The 18,473-nt window shown below is 34.9% G+C and overlaps 1 protein-coding gene across 1 annotated transcript in view; it reads right to left on the reverse strand.

Annotated features, from left to right (window-relative positions):
* Positions 1-18,473, reverse strand: part of beat-VI (beaten path VI) — a 293,763-nt gene that overhangs the window by 72,605 nt on the left and 202,685 nt on the right. The window contains exon 6 of the mRNA XM_070105889.1: positions 16,391-16,737. The gene's annotated coding sequence lies outside the window, so the exon portion shown is untranslated. The remainder of the gene's footprint in view (positions 1-16,390; positions 16,738-18,473) is intronic.

The following is an 18,473-nucleotide window of genomic DNA, read 5'->3' on the forward strand; positions in this document are numbered from 1 at the left end:
AATTACGAACTTAAGTAAAACTAAACGAACTGCTTTTGTCGAAACTAAGTGCACAGTGAAATATGAAATAAAAGTTGTTTGCCCAAGTGAAAGAAGTAAGTTAGCAAAGCAAGGCGCAGAAACAGAAGAAATGGAAACAGCAGCAAAGCGGCATGATGCATGAAACTCGACAAAGGAATTGCAAGCGGAATTAAGTAGAGCGGACTATAGCTTAGAATTACAAAGCCCCAACGATGAGGGACGATGTTTGCAAGTACTGAGAAAGAAAAAAGTTCATTGATAGATACTTGGTTAAGGGCGAGAAGTAAGTCCGTGGTTGGACGAAGTTTGTTCGAGCTTACGTGGTTGGTGGTATAACTAATATATTTCGAAGTGGTTGGTGTCATTTACAAAAACCAAAATGTATAGAAAATTATTGAGATGTATTGGTTTTAGTTGGTATGGTGGCTAACGATTCTATATAGTTACATCGTCAAGATTTTGACTTCTATACGAAGAATTATTTATAATGAAAATTTCTGCGGTGTTGCAATACGGCATAGTTCTTATATAAATAATAATTAAATTAAATAGACTAATAGTTAATAAAGTTAGTAGCAATGTTTTGTGCAGATATGTTATATTTTGTGGTTTGTTTTTTTTTATTGGTTCTAACCTAATGATTACGTTAAGTTATGTTATGCTATGTTATATTATGTTAAGTTATGCCAAGTTGTTTTAAATTATGTTGTATTAATTAACATTAAGTTATTTCTCTAAGTAATGTTACATCATGTTACGTTACGTCATGTTAAGCTACGTTATGTTAGGTTATGCTAAGTTACGTTATGTTAGGTTATGTTATGTTAAGATACGTTATGTTAGATTATGTTGTGTTAAGTTACGTTATGTTAGATTATGTTGTGTTAAGTTATTTATGTTATGCGAAGTTATGTTATGCTATTTTTGTTAAGTTTTTTTTTAAGTTATGTTGTGTTAAGTTACGTTATGTTATGTTAAGTTAAGTCATGTTAGTTAATGTCATTTCATGTTGTGAATTTTTATCACATGCCTTTAAATAACCACACTGTTTCTTAATTTCCGCTTCCGCTTATATTAATTTCCGCCAATTCATGTTTCTTTACGTGGCGTTAAACCGAACCAACGTTTGCAAAAAATAAATAAATATCCCTCTTAATACAAAATTACCTATGATTTTCACCCTTTCTTCGTTAAATACTTAATAAATTGATTTGCGGCGATGCAACTCGCCGCCACTTCTCATTTTTCTCATTAATTCATTTGTACATGGAATGTAGATTTGCCACACGTTGCAATAAATCACAAAAGTGAAAAGTTGAGTTCCAGATTATACAAATACAGGCACATAGACATGCAATTTAGAGCTTTCAAGCTATTCAACGGACTGTGCAAAATGCGCCAGTTACGTCACAGTAAACTCTTCGAATAGATGTAATATGTTTGTGAGTGTGTGTGCGTGCGCTGAGCGCTTTGACCGCTGCTGACCGCAAACCGAGATTGAGCGGCTTGGCATTGGTGTCGCTCATGGGAAAGCACAAAAAGCCACTTTTAAGTAACTAACACATACATGTATTTATGCACATACATGTATGCGCTCGTCTACTTAATGTGTGTTAGAGTGCCGCTTACATATGAGTTTGGCTTGCGCATGCAGTCGTTTCAGTTGTCAGCGCTGCCACAAAGACAATGCGCCGCCGACATTTATGAAAATAAGAACTTGTTCAACTCTTCTTCTTCTTTTAGTTCTCGTTCAACGTCCATCGCAGCGCATTTAGATAAAACTGGACAGAAATTTATTGCGAACAAAATTTGTTTGCGCGCTGACCAGTCGAGTGGAGTCGAGTACACCAAAGTGTGTGTGAGTGTCTGACGGTAAAAATGCTATTACTTTTATTTTTTCATTTTTTGAAAAATCTGCTGCTTGAAGATAAAGAAGTTTTTCGTGAATGACTGCGGTTCAGGCGAAGATAATGTAGCTGCTTGCCCCCTTGCGGACAGCAGTTATCACTGCATCGATGACGTCGTCCAAACTTTTGTGTTATAATAAATTTGTTTGGGGCCAAGAGTTCATTGCTAGAAATTTCGAATTTCGTTGGTGAAAGCAAAGTGTAATTTCGTGTATGATTTAGTGTTGAAATTCGAGTTGTATGGAATTTCTACGTGCGAAAATAAAAATTTGGTAAAAATTTGTTTTTGGGAGCTTCTTAATAATTATACATATATACATGCCTTTAAAAGAGAACTTTTCGGCGAAAAGGTAAACCTTTAACTTTTAGAATTCTTTAATAGAGTTGCCAACTATTTTTAATTAAAAAAGTTTTAATTCAAAAATGTAATAAAACGCATTATGAGAATGAGAACGCCAAAAGAAAATCACTTAAGACAGCTTGCATTTGGAACTCCCTTAGAGTTGCCAACTGTTACAAAAATTTAATTCACTAAAATTAAAAAAATAAACAATAAAAAAAATAATAAACTTAATTTGTGTAGCAAACTCAGCAGATCTACGTAAACTTAAATTTTTAAAACATTTTTAAAAGGGTTGCTACTATTTGAATAAAAAATAATGTATTTATTTGATTAAGTAAATAAAATATTTAAATATGGTTTCAAATTATGACAGAATGTTTATCGATATTTTCAGAAGAGCTGCCATATTTGAAAAACCAAAATTAAACAACGTGGTAAATTCAATATTATTATAGTGGTATCGAAAAATTATTACTTAAGAATAGTTTTTCTGGTATCGGTTTATGTATTGTACAATTTAGAAACCTTTTTCTTTTGGCGATAGTGTGTTTCTACTCAAAGTTTATCTATCTGTGTGATTGCCCTCAGGTATTCGCAGCTTATGTAAGTCGACTCAAATTTATGTGCCACATAAAAATATTAACGCCTGAAGTGTGCCTCCTGGGTATTATTTTATACGCAGAACGTCTCGTTCAAAGAATGGGGTCAAAAGATGCAATGAGTGGTAAGGTGGAAAATCGTATACGTGCTGCGAGCAGTACTGCATAATAAAGTCAAAATGGGGTCACTATAATCTTAAAGAACCCCCTTTACTTGAATAACTATTTTTTATTTGTAGGTTAGGGCACGTCGAAATATTGAAAGGAAGGACAAATAGTGTAAAATTTTATAGGAAAAAGTTTCTGGATTAAAAAAAACGTTGTATTTTCCAACAAATAGGTGGTATACTTAGTCGCTGTTTTTAGCATTTAATTAACCCTTAAAATCGGGAAGGTACTCGACATTATATATGTACATATATATGCGGAATTATATTTGATTAAGAATTTACCATAAAAGAAACTGCAATTTTTGATGTGAAACTTCACACTCAACTTCTGCGATGATTTTTCGAAACCCGTTTGTAGCCAAAAAAATGCTCCACCCTAATAATATTTTTAGGTATATGGTGTATGTTTCTATGCGTGAATTGCGCTTTCTGTGTGTGTGGGAAAGTATTTTCCATTACTTTATGGCATTCGTTGTGGCATGAAATGATCTCACATGTGGCAACATCTATAAAAATAATATCAGCAACAACAACAGCAATATAAGCAGTAGGACCTCAGCAATCAACTTGTAGTCACATGAGAAAACAATAAAAATATCAACTGCAATGTGAAATAATATTTTTGATATTTTAAGTGCATGTTGCATGTAGCAAATGGCATGTTGCACGTAACTGGTTGGCCACACGTACAGGTGGCGCTCATAGTGCTACAATTTGATAGCATTTACACAGCTCACTCTACGGTGTCTCGTTGAATGTAGGAAAGGTAAAGTCGCAGCTGCTGTGGCAAGAGGTATAAACTGCCGCTAAAAATTAGAACGTAGGCAAGAACATAAGTAATATAATAGTGATAAAGAGGTGGTTAAAAACATTTGACATATACAAAGTCAAACTTGTTTACACTTTTGTCGCTTGCAGCTTTGCCACAAATAGCATGTGAAAATGAATAACTTGCCACACGAGCCTCTAACATGAGTTTTCATGCGCCGCCGCTGCTTCAATGTGAATGAATCGGAATAAGCAAAAACGGAGATAGAAACGAAAAGGGAAATCGCAATGCTTTGCTCGTCTGGAAAATCGAAACCGGAGAACTCCCTCGGAGCCTTTCGACATTTAGCGCTCGCGGTCGCACATTTTACGGTATACACATGTATACACATACATATGTACGATTGTAGGCATACTTATAATTTGTATAAGTCTATTTGGCACGCAACTATCAACTGTGGCTCACTGTTGGGCAGTGAAGCGTTGCCGGTTTACTGCTATCCGTCGCTGCAGCTTGCGCTGTCTCTAGTGACCTTTTAAGTGTGGCATCAAATAAACCGCGGGGACTTGTTAGGCGTTTAATCAAATATTAATGCACCACCAGCAACACAGTAATCCTCGATCTCTCTATTTCTTTCCTTAGTTGGGCAGAGACCAACAGCCGGCCGAGTTGTTAGTGCTTGTGAAGTTCCGCTAGCTCTATCGACAAAAAACGAGCGAGTAGTTCTCTATTCGTGTAAAAATTATTTTTCTAAATTTTTCAATTTCTACGCTTGCAGGATAAGCACCTAAAAATTTTCAGCGGAAAGTACTGTTGGCACTTCACAATTGGGTGAGAGTTTCTTTAACTCGATCTTGTGAAGAAATATTAAGATACAACTTGGACTACATCTCTCTTTCTGAAAGATCGCATACTGAAAATTTACTGCGAGAGTCAGTGTGAGTTATATTTTGGCTGGTCCAAATGCTATCTGTGATCACATGCAATAAGGGATGTAGGATACCTGGATATATACTAAGATATACCACAAATGGTAGTCTAATAAAAGATCTATTTGTGCAACTAACCTGTGTAGTTTTTACTCTTATAAAATCATTAAAGAAAGAGCGCAAAAGAGAAAAAGAGAACAATGAGAAAGAATCAGAGAAAGTTGTTTTAATTTTGAAGAGAGCTTATGTTACAGTTGTACACTATTTGCAACCCACACTATTACACTATTTGGACCTCAGAGTTTAATGTAATAGCTTATTAATTCTATCCAAGGTTTAAAAATTATATATATAAATATCTTGTTCGACATTCGTATATAGCTGCAAATCTCAGTCAATGTAAAGTGAAACTTTGTAGACATTTTTCGATGTCACATTTGTAGATTTGATGTTCGCAATATTCACCACATTTGCCACACTTGTCACCACACATAGCCATGTCGTACAAGCCCCTTGTGAATATGTCACTAAATGTTGTCCCATTCCAACACTGACGATTCTATTTGCTATCCGCTGCTTTCGTATTCTCAAGGAAGCGCCTTTTAGCTTGCTATGTGCACTTTGTCTGACCGAAAAACGATTGACAATTCAAATTGCGGGAAAAATGTGTAAAACACATATACATTTTAATGGGCAAATAAAATTTTATAATACAGGGTGGAAGAGCGTTACACGCGAATTGACACATGACTTGGTATACGTAAAGTATTTGCATGTACTGTTTGTGTTTGCGTTAGTGTATGTGTGTGTTTTGTGCCTTTTGGTGTGAACAATATTTGCTCATTTTATAATAAGTGTCAAACTCAATTGAAATAATCCATAATTTATTCATGGCGATTTTATTTGACATTTGAATTATTCATTATAACCGTTAACTCTATTTGCTTTGCGATTATGAGCGCACATGTGTAATAAAAATTATAGAGCAATATATTTAATTGGGTAATCAATTTCTTGAGCAGAGAGAACATTAAAATCATTTTGTGAGCATTTTTTGTTTTTTATTATGATCAAATGAAAGTTAAGTAGAATTTTTATATCAATTTAAGGTATTTTTCTCAACTTTACGTTTTTCAGCAATATCACTCGATTTTTTGTTAAGGATCTATCAAGCTTGCCACGAATTTTGTAATACCCAAAAGGAATCGTCAGAGGCTCTATAAAATATATATATACATGATCGGCTTGACGAGCCCTGTCCGTCTATTCGTCTGTAAATATATAAACTACTCACTCAGTTTTGAGATAAGGATCTGGAATATCGCACATGTCCTTTTCTCACCAAGAAACTGCTCATTTATTGGAGTTGCCGTGTAAAGCATATAACTGCCATACAAACTGACTGAAGTGCTTGTATGGAAAAGTTTTTTATTTGACGAGTTATCTTCGAGATATGTAGGGTGTGCGACTGCGTTAAAATATGAGAAATTTGTCCAAATATAGGCAGCACTTTTTATTAATTGTTATTTTGTTTCAATATTAAACACACAGCTTATACCCAGGCTATAATCTGCGAATATTTCGGGAAATATTGCTATTTTCTCGTCGCTTCAAACCATTTTTTTTTATCCACGAACTCAGAAATTACGTTTTACTATGAAAAAGTACTTTATATTACTCTAAAGTATGTTGTTTCTGTGCCTCATTATGGTATAAGGTAGACCTTTGGGAGGCCCATGAGATACCACCAGGATTTAAATCTACTCACGCTAATGTTTCCTCTCTGAAACACCATTTGCTTCTGATGAAGTTCATTAGTATAAAGAGTTTTATATGAGCAACTTCCGAGACATTATCTACTCTTCTTCTAACTCCTGAGAGCTTCTAAAATAGCCGTTATATGGCGTTCCTAATCTACCGGCATGTCTGTCATAAGTCCATATTAGAATAGAAGGTCGTTTTGTTTTGTGTACTTATGCCTAAAGTGATGGAGAAATAATGTCTGTTTATTTATATATTGGTAATAGTAATATATTAGTAGTTATAAGTTTCTATCAGGATAATATTTAAAGCCACTGTAAGCCCTAAGCTCCCAGCCACACTACGAAGAGAGCTTTAAATTGTCCTATTTGATTTCAGTATGCCATTGTGGCTCTAATATTGATATCGCTTTCGAGAAGTTCGATAAAATATGAATAAAAAAAACAATTAACAGGTCAAGTACATACACACCACTAACCATTTATAGCCGAAAACAAAAAAAAAAACAAATATCAATTTATTTAGTCTGCAAATTATTAGAGTTATGTAATTTTTGCGTACAAAAAACATCAAATATAATTGCTTTCTGATTAACCAAATAACTCCAATTGCAGCGTATATAGTAAAAAATTAAAATAATAAAATGTATGATAATTGTTATAGGTTAAAGGACAAAGGCAGATGAGAGAATTGTCAACAATTTATTTGTTAATTGTAATTTCGTAATACTTATATACATAACTTTAGGTGTATATGCTGCCGTCATCTGATATACAAGTCAGACTCTAGAATTTGCGAAACTAGTCCCAAAAAGATCGGACTTGTAACAACTTTCAAGTTTGGTATTAAGAGATTTAACTCAAATTGTTTTTTTTTTCATACTATATAATTGAACCAGATGTTGTCAGATTGATTTTGAACAAGCCTGAAGCTTTTAAACCAAAAGTTGTCAATTGAAAGTTTGTAGACAATTATCATGAATTCAAAATACCAGTTTTCTGGAGGAAAGACAAACAGTCGCTTGCTTTCCCACTAGTTATAAGGAAGCAGTTTCAAACTAGTAGATTTCACTGCTTGTTTTAAATACATACAACTATGTCATGTACTTGAGTGCGACAACGCATTCTTTCATATAGTATACACACATGGCTGCATGTAAAGTTTGCGCTGTTTGTGCGAAAGCCTAATTAATTAAAAATAAGCAATTATTTATGAACATTTTGACAGTAATTATTATTTGTAGTTATTTGGTTTAATTTTGCTATCAACTAACCAACAATGAAAAAAAATGTTTATATGCCAACATAAACCAACACATTTATACATAGGTATTATATTCACTACTCTTTGCATAATTCATTTATTACTTTTTAATATTTTCCGCCTTTTTTATTGTTAGTGGAAAATATGCAAACTTTTTTAAGTATCGGCGCCTCGGCGACTAATTGATTTGCATAAGTACATAGCAATGAAATTTCAAATTTATTTTACTTGTCAGCCAAATATTGAAAAAATGCGAAATTAAAAACTAAATGCGTCTAATATAAATTTAATTTCAAGCAATAAAGAGCGAACAAATTTAATACAGAATTAAAAAATATGCCACATTATTGAAAATATAAAAAATGGTATAAATAATATAAACAGAGTTTAAAAATTTAATTTGTTGTTGAAAAGATAAAAACTTCGATTTGACATTTATTTGAGTTAGCACCTTAATTGTGCTAATCAAAGCCTAATTAAAACAAAATTTTGTTCTCATAAAAAGGGGACTTCCAGTTTGAAGGAAAAAGCTCTGTAAAACACTGCTAGTTACCCCATTTTAAAATTTTTAGATTAAATTTGTATCATATTTCGATAGTTATATTGTACATTTAAAAACAACATACTAAAATTTCAATTAATGTCTAAAATAGTGTTTGAGTCAGTATACAATGTAACCGCTCAGTTAAATCAGTTTGTCTTTAAATGAGTTTTTTCTCAAACCACAACAACATTAACGTGAGTGCTTAGATGATTCTATCAGTATTAAATATTTTCTACAGCGGACCAAAACGTCCAAATTTTTGGGTATTTTTCATTTTTTTTAATGCTGCCATTTTTTTGATTATACATTTTTTATTTCGATTGTCGAAAATTGCGTGTAAATCGAAAAACATTTAATTTTGGACTGCAAAAAGTTTATTGATTATTTTGAAAATAATGTAATTATACCCTTTAAATTTTAAAACAATTGATGCAGTATATTTTTTTTTTTGTTTAGTCCCCAAAAATCGCTTTTCTTGAACTTTTATACTTTTACTGTTGAATATGGATGTCGGATGGGACGGATGCTTGCATTAGGATTTCGATTAATAGTTTTTTTTTTTGACAACAGAAAAGCTTAGTCACGTTTTGGAGTGTTCTTCGATTATTGACTTTTGAAAGAAATGGATCAAAGAATAGACGCTTTACAGAAGGTCGAAAAGATGTTGATGACGACGATAAGCATCCTGGAGGTGCGACCACGTCAACAAGCGAAGAAAACATCGGAACAGTGAAAAAATAGTTTTTGAAAATCGTCGACTCACTATTATGGAAGTTGCAGATATTGTTGGCATATCAATCGGCTCATGTCATTCAATTTTCTCGAATGTTTTGTTTATGAAACGTGTGTCAGTGAAAGTTGTTCCGAAATTGCTAAATTTTGAGCAAAAGCAGTGTCGCATTTGTATCGCGCAGGAGTTGTTGTATGACGTCAACAACGATCCGGGTTTGCTTAAACGGGTATTAACGGGTGACGAAACGTGGGTATATCGTTATGACGTCGACACCAAGGCCCAATTATACCAATAGACTGCCAGATGAGCCAACACCGAAAAAGGCACGCCAAGTTCAATCAAATGTGAAGGTTTTGCTCACTGTTTTCTTTGATTAAAATGGTGGTTTGCATCATGAGTTCCTGCCAAAAAGTCATACAGTCAATAAGGAATACTACAAGAAAGTTATGCAACGTTTGCTTGAAGCAATACGGCTCAACCGATCGGAATTGTGGAAAAATAAATCGTTGATTCTGCATCACAATAATGCATAAAATAGATATTGATAAACAAATAAGTACTTAAAAAAAAATCAAAATTCACCTTTTCCTTTGAAAACACTTCCTATGCATTTCCAGAATATGAACAGAGTTGGACATTTTTAGTAATTTTTCCAGTTCTGACATCTGCTTCAGAAATAAATGTTATGTAAAAGCGAAACTCGGAGACTTCTCTTGTTTCCATCTCATCTCGAAAAATTAAAAATAATAAATATATATTTATATATATCTGCGTGGCAAACTTTTCTCAGGGGCAAAAGCTTTTGAACCTTGTATTAGTTTTACCATTGCGCCGAAATGTAGGCAACAAACGCATTTTGTTTATTAATACCGTATATTTACACACAAAATTTTATTTAGAGAAAATACACATATATAAAATGTTTTTTCGAGGCACATATATATGCATAGTAATTGCATTTATTTACGTATTTGAGCTTACAATTCAATTAAACACCTACATGACGATATTAGAAAACCGTTCAAAGGGCAAAATATAATATCGAGCCTGCAATTAATTGCGCAATTTAACCTAATTAACCCTGAAACACAGTTATATAACTCAAGTAATAATAATAAGTTAAGAAAGGTACAAAAAAAACCTGAAAAAACAAATTTACAAAATAAATACAATAAATATATGTGCGCTTGTCAGCCAAAAACAAATGTGTGTTTATATAATGGCAAGCGCAGCAGAGATGAGAGTAGATAACGGGGTAAAAATAAACTACGATAATGTGTGTAAAATATATACATTTACACACACACACACACACACACATAAATCTGTATATGTATGTATATACATACGTTTGTGTGTTTACCAACACTGGGCGGCAAGTTATGCAAATAAATGCGAGCAGATAACAAAACATGTTAGTGTATCTTTGACGCACCCACACGCACCAACAGCAAGTGCGCGTCTCCCCTGCAACCTAAGCCCACTTCACGCAACACACAAAGCAGTGCTTGCGTGCCAATAAATCTGTGTAGAGGTGTGTTTGTGTGCGTGTAGTAGCCAGACTGACTGAAAGCTAACCGACTATTTAAGTTCTGGCTGCTCAACTGTTCAGCCGCTGCCATTGAGCTAAGTATCGCATTACTTAGCCAACTCTTGTTTCGTATCTAATTTATGCCGCCTTCACTGTCGACTTGCCACCCCATGCCACGTTCGGCGCTGGCTTGAGTGCTCATGCATCATACTCAATACCGGCGATATGTATGTGCGTGTGTGCGTTTGTGGAAAAAAGTCACCTGGGCGTGTGCATGACAGGTTGTTGCCGGGGCGTGTGGCTTTATGGGCGGAAATCTGTGACGTCTAGCAAGCCACGCATGTGGCGTGTTAATCCGCCATTATGCGCGTTTTTGTGGTTGGCAATGCTAAAAGCCAAAGTGTGTGCCGCTGTCTAAGAGTTTTTATTTCAAGTTCATTACACACCACTCACACCTCATTGGTAGCTGCCAGAATGAATGCAGCTCTCTCAACACTTTTAAGTGACTAAGTGAGAAAAAGTTTACTATAGTGTCTTTTTTTTTTGCTGTTGTGTGCGGAAATAATTTTACAGTTTCATTCAAGTAATTAAATCAAGTGGAAAATCAAATGAAAAAGTTTCGTGAACTAACGGCAAAGATTTGATAAGCGACTTCAAATTTACCAAGGAGCGACCTTTTACCGGCGTCTCAACGGCAGCAGTGCCAGCAATAACTAACTGTACTTCTGTCACTGTGTTATTAGCTTTTGAGTTTAGGAAGCGTATGTATGCAGTTAGAGTTGTAATATTAACACTCCCTATAGTATTTTACTTAAGGAATGGGTTAACGTGCTGTCTCACACATTAAAACGTAGAATTTCCTCTATTTGTAATCACGAAACTCTTCCTTCTGTTCGCATTATGCACACATGACTGCTTGTGTTTACTAATGAAATTAGAAGTCTTGAACTTGAAGTAGAACCTTTTTAAAAACTCATTATAAACTTTGGTTGCACTTCATAATTGATGGAGGGTATTTTTCGTAGTTTCCACTACAAAATGAGATATCAAACGTTCGTTTTGTGGCATATGAGTATTGTAAAGTATGAAAATTTCTTTACTAGTTTTTGGGTTACAAAAGGGTAAGGCCAAGTTCAGACGAAGTTACTTCCATTTTATGAAACCTCAAACCAATTTTTATACGAAGAAAAAATAAGAGCAAGTTTTGTGGTATATTTGAGTGGTAGAGAGGTTTTTTTACAAATTATTGGATTTTATATACAGATATATAAGACATGCAAACTAACATTGGTTTGAAATTAACTGGACGGAGAGAAATTAATATATTTGCTATCTAAACAAGTTCGATGAGATTCGATCTGATTGGGATAGCTGGGTTAGACGACGCCATAAAGTTATCGAAGGAAAGTGTAGTGCATATTGAACATAAAAGAGTAGGTGAAAGTTTTAAGCAGACTTTCAGTGAGGTCATCGACCAGGTGTTATTCTTCACTAGCATTTTTTGACAATTTTAATAAGTATTTGAGAAAGCTTCATTATTTAGAATTCAATACACAGAATTGCTCACGTTTAAATGTTGCGATACCAGATCGGATTTTAAAATGTTAGAGTCCATTGAAAGAACGGTTATTGAAAATTCGAACACAAGACCTAAATGATTTGAATGAATAAGTTGGAAATATGTGCACTGAAGGATTATTGGGCCTTACAAACACGAATTTTACAATAACGCAACTATAAATACTTTTAATATTAAAAAATATTAAGCTTATTAAAAAGACTTACGAAGAATTACATCTTTTCCTTCCAACTAATTTTCTCCTTCAATGTACCGTACTACCTCTGGTCGTCTCTTCGATACAATAGTATAAGTAAATTGGAGAATAAAAAAATTGGCTTGCGTGGAAATCAGGGAACCAACATCCACTTCAGAATGCTCTCTACAAGTGCATGCAGCTGCTTTTCACATCTTTTTTCCACATTAATTAAGCAATAAAAGCATTAAGACGAGCTACTCACTGACAAATGCAATAAATTACGGATTGAGAGTTCCGAGAAATTGGAAAATATTGAACTTCCAATTAATAAGCGCCGCAATCACATTAAAATGAATGAAATGGATGATTAACAGCCGACAGGAGAGCAACGGAGGAGCCGGCACAGCGCCGCATAAGCAGGCGCATACAAATGCACAGAGGTAAAGAACCACCAGCACCAAACACACACACATACTTATGTACATATGTGTATATAAACTACGCTCGGAGGACAATCGAATTATGAGCTGGGGAACGGGAAACTCTGCAACCACTCGCCAACATGTGACACATTCGATAATATCGTGTGTATGAGTGTCTGTCTATATGCTTGGCTCAGCTGTGCTGCGGCAGTGACTGTCTTTTTTATGATGTGAATTTTATGAGAGGCTTTTCTCGCTATATATATATATTAAATACCTGGCTGTATGACTGTGAAAATGTATATGGAATTAATGCAACGATAACTGCAACAACAACGCAATTTACAATAACACATAAATTTTCCGTTGTATTTTTCTGCATTAAACTTGCAATAAAATTAATGAGACATGCCGAAAGCTGGAAAAGCGAGTGTAAAAGAAAAATCAGCATTTAATATGAAAACGAAGCGGTCGTGTATGTGTTAATGTTCTTGTTGTTATTACACACATACACATATACACGATTATTTAATAAAAAAATCATAATTTTCGACTGCTTGCTGTTGTTGGCTGGCTTTTTCGCTTCTATTTGCAATAAATATGCACGTTGTAGTTGTTTTTGTATATAATTTCATTATTGGCTGATGCTAAGAAGGAAAGAGCATAGGGAAGTCAAAAACTGTGCCAAGTGTTTTTAATATGCACAATGCTAATTTACAGCATTAAAAGCAACGACCGCAAGTAAAAGCAAAAATGGTAAAAGTTATACAAACAACAGCAACAACGAAATTTTAGCATATTAAGGGCTTGTTGAAGCTGTAAGAGAGGCCAGCGTTTGCTTTTACTGATTGAAGTCAATGCAATTTAGCGTTGTTATATTTTTTTCGAAGTAAACTCGATGAGCTGTCGTCAGATTTAAAATCAGGCTAAATTTTGGTTTTAAAGAAGATTTTATACTACTTTATGTATACTTGTATATACAATACGTTAAAAAAAAAACGTTTTCATTTTCCAAAGTTTAGGCAGCGCTTATTAGGAAAAATATTGTAATTAGAGAAAATAAAATGTTTTGTTATTGCTGATGTTTATTCAAAAGTTGCTGCAATCCTCGACATTGTCTATTATAGTCTGACAACTTTGACGTTAAATATTTTACTAATATTTTGGCTTTCGTTAAAGCCCAAACATTCTCTATTTTATTGGCGGCTGGTGCCTGTGATGACTAACTTTAAGTAACAATATGGTTTCCTTCATTCCATTAAGTACAGAGTCTGCTTCTATGTTCCGAATCATTATCTTCTTGCAGTATCCAATATGTTTGTCGAAGGCATTTCAGCTGACATCAGTTATTTCTATGAAGTTCCTCAAAACCCAAAATTCATGAGCAGAGCAGCATTCATATACATCCTGATGCTGTGGCTGCTTAACACTGCTTTAAATAAATGTTTGTCTTTTTCTTAGCCATATGCCTATGTTTCCAAGAGTTAAACATTACAAGATTTGACTCATCTGTATGAGTAAATATTACATTTCTTCAATTAGGATTGATGTTTTCCTGCGCCCGATGTAATCTTTATTCAATGTGTGTTTTTGGTAGTAGGTGGTTTGATTACAGTAATGCTGCGTTTAATGCCAAATCTCTGAAGTCTGTCCCATGTTGTATTTAGAGATATATCGTTTGCTTAAAAAGAAACTTGTTAGCTTCTCCTTGACTGAGCAGGTTACTTCTTAAAAAGGAGAATAAAGCATTGTCCTCACTTTTAGATTTCACGTGATATCTTCTTCTTCTTGACTTTTCATCTCAGCATCTCCATAATGGTCAGACCACCTTTTCACAAATTTACAATTCGGATTTACTAAATACTATGCAGTTAATAGTCCATTTGGGATCTTTAATATATTATGCGTCGTTAGAAAGGCTGCTTCAAAACTTTTCTCATACTGAGCACTCATGTTTCTTATTTCACAGCACGATGTGTCATATTAAGAAGGTCGAAATAAACACGACCGAATTATACGCGTCAGTGACCGCTATTGGACATGCGTTAATTTGCAAGAAAGTAAAAGCAGTTTCTCGCGAATCGTTTGCGCAAAGGAAAAACGCAATTCTTTTAATTAATTTCAAATTAAATGGTCCAATGTTCAAACAGACTTCGGTTAAGTTCAATACTTCTTATATAACCAATGACACCTGAGTTACTAAATCTAGACATTGATCGGAGACTGTCTATTTGGAGGTGAACAACAAGCTCTTACTAGAAGAAAAAAATTGTGTGTGTACTTCGTTAATAAAAAAATTCTTATAAAAGTACGTCAGTAACTCCGAGATAGCTTCAATCATACATGAATAGTGTGGTTTTGGATACTGCGAAGGTCATGGCTTTTTGTAGCGCAATTACCTTTTTCTTTAAGTTTATGAGATGGTTGACGAATGGCCCATTAGTCCGAATTCAGACGTGATAACTTTTGTTGCTTATTGTCGGCAACTTCTCTTGTAGTATTGTTCATTCCGTTCATACAAGCGAGTCCGGCCCGACAACACGAGTTGTGCAATTTCCGCGCTTCTACGGATATCATATTTTTAATCTGCTTATTCAAAATATTATTTTGTAAAATATTTCCGTTATATTATCGTTACTACACCAAGGAAATATATTTGGAAAGAGGGACAGGATTACGCGGCAGCGAACTGTTACGAATAAGAGCACTAAGCGTGTTGTCCGAACAGGAGCAACTCGGTGCGTTTCGCATGCTTTTCATCATCGCCCTCTGAAACCCACAAACCACGTAGCAAAGGTCTTGGTGTGTTAGCCAGCGCTTAGCTTCAAGTGAGCTACCACGAGCCAGAGAGCAATTTAGCGTGTTGTCCATAAAAAATGTTGTGTTTGTTGTAAGTGATGTTGTTGCGGTCAAAAGTAAGTTTACGACGTAATCACCCTTATTTTAAAATGTGATCACGCTGCTTAGACGAGCATTTTTTCTCTGATATTTTTTCATCCATTAGCCATTGATTGATTCAGCTTTATTATAAAAGATCTTTGCGTTTGAAGTTCGTTGCACCACTTTATAATCACCACAATAGATGATAAGCGATTTTCTGTGTATCCACTAAGGTTATTTTTTGCATACAATATTGTACTTAACTTCGACAAAATTCAGTTGTAGCTTGTTAAGAGATCAAGGCGGAGAGCGACAGTGTGACATTTTATATTATTATTCAGTAAAAAAATTATGTAAATATAATTTAATATTGTGTATTTTAATATATTTTATAAACGTTTAACTTTTTAAGGAAAAATCAAATATTCGTTCCTGCCAAACTGCTCGTACGCAAAGTAAACATGGCAAGCATGTAACCAAAAATTAAATTTCAAATTTCTACGCTTAATTAGCGAGGCGAACACGAATACAACGCATTGCCTGTGCTGCTTGCTGACCGTAGTTTTGTTACATTTCAGCGCAAAAATGTAGAGCAAATATGGAAAACAAGCAAACCGAGATATATAATTTTGAAACAGCAACAAGCCGTTAACCCTAACAGCAACAACCTAATTTAAAATGAAAATAAAAGCAAAAACGAAACCTGGCAATGAGCAACAACTCGATACAAAACTGAAAATTCAGCGAATAATTAAACTCACCTGCTGCGTGTAATGGAAAATGAGCGCTGCAAAAAGCTGCACTACACTCCGCAATTTGTATGATTGTATGCTTGTGTGTGTCCTTGCTGCCGACCAACAGTTGCGCTTGCGAAGTTCTCGCTCACTCGTGGGAGGTAGCTTTGGCTAGTTGCCTACGTGCTGGGCCGCCGTAAAAGAGTTATAACGGAGTGGCGCCCAACGCTTCACACGTGCCCCAGGTTAGGTTATATGACTGTAGGTGTATGGGTGTTCCGTTGTTTGCCCGTTGTTGCACTTGTTAATGATTCACATCCACTTTCCGCATGCGAAGCAGCTTAAGCGCCATTCATGCAACTGGACACATATAACTGCAAGTATAAAAGCAAAAAACACCAAACATAAATGCATAAGCCAGTGTGTGGGTGCAATGCGATTGAAGTGCTTATTTCATATATGAGACATCTGTGTAAAATTCTAATACAAACTCTTGTGTGTGTGTGCTTTGACTTTCAGCTCGTCTGCGTAGTTTACAGATTATTTGGCTTCTTTGTTTTTTGTTTTTTGCCTATTTTGTGTTCATTTTTGTGGCTCTCTTTGTTTGCCTGTGCTTAATTAAGCGATAAGCCAGTGGCTGTGTTTCTGTGTGCGTGTGCGTGTATTAGTGCCCGCAGTTGTGTGATCTTATACTCATGCCGGCAGGTATCAGCTATGAAGTGGACGGTAGGGCGCCTGTTGGCATGCTAAATAGCTGTTGAGTCTCTCTTCATTCATTCTTATCTCAGATTGCACACACATATTTAAGTGCGCTGTGAGTGCGCCCTAAGGTAGGCTTGCCATTTGTAAATACACTTACATATTTGGTTTTGCTTTTGTTCGAGATTGCAGCAATGCGTCGGGCACGATGCACTGTAATTACCGGCTAAATGTTTTGACTGAGAGACTAGCCATTTAGGTATGTGCGTGTGTGGGTGAGATAAGTGCATGTAATAGACAACACGAAAATAATGCAAATGATTTTATAGCGTCAAAAATGCTGGCTGCACGAACTACCTAAAATACCGGTGCACATATATCTATGTATATGAAAGATGCGTGTTAGACTGGATGAAACATTCGAATTTTGTTTTTCACATTGGAATATCGAAGCTATTTACATATATATTGCTCGACTGTTCGCTATTAATTTATTACTTATGCCGAGACTCTTTAAAAGATCGAACCATCCTTCTTGAAGGCTAAGCGTCAATTTTTAAGCGAACGAGGAAAGAATGCTCAACTTCATTAAAATTTTTCCTGAACCGAGTAACAGCAACGACATTAACACAGGTATTTTCTGTAAGAAACTGTAGTTTGGTACAAATAATTGCATTCGGGAGGATCAGCTATGGTTGAAATTTTTTTTAAAATATAGCCGTGGCACCGCCCCTTAATAACTGTAATGTATATATCTCCTAAACAATTCGAGCTAAATTACCCAAATTTGCACAGAAATTATTTTAACCTCTCCTTCGACAGTGTGAAAATGGATGTAATCGAATGATAACCCCGCCCACTTCCCCTATAACGGTTTAGATAAAAACTACTAAAAGTTCGATATGTCAATAACGGAATGTATCAGAGACATTAAATTTTACATCCGGAATGGTACAAGAGGGTTTTATAGGAGCCGATGTCAATATAGGATGATAAGCGTGGAGCCGCCTATATTTATGTAAAATCACATATTTACGGAACTACTTGACTAATTTCAAGCAAATTCGGTACATAACATTATCGTGCAGTGCAGAGTTATCGGCGAAATCGGTTTACAACCACGCCTACTTTCCATATCGCACAATTTTAAATTCCATATGATTCCAACATTTTCCAGTATACGAATCAGGCATTAAAGAATATATCGGAACAAAACTTTGCAGAAATAGGGTCTTTGTGTACCTCAAACATCTCAAGTCGAAAAATTGTCAAAGTCGGATAATAACTGTTCAAGCCCCCCATTACCGAACATAGGGACTTCTGTGCCTGGTGATAACTTTTTGCAAGAAATAGCAATCAATCTGTGAGATATAATATTGCAATTCAGATAGAGTTTCTATCAGATAATAAT

This window comes from Bactrocera oleae, chromosome 2, assembly GCF_042242935.1.
Source record: "Bactrocera oleae isolate idBacOlea1 chromosome 2, idBacOlea1, whole genome shotgun sequence".
Taxonomy (NCBI): domain Eukaryota; kingdom Metazoa; phylum Arthropoda; class Insecta; order Diptera; family Tephritidae; genus Bactrocera; species Bactrocera oleae.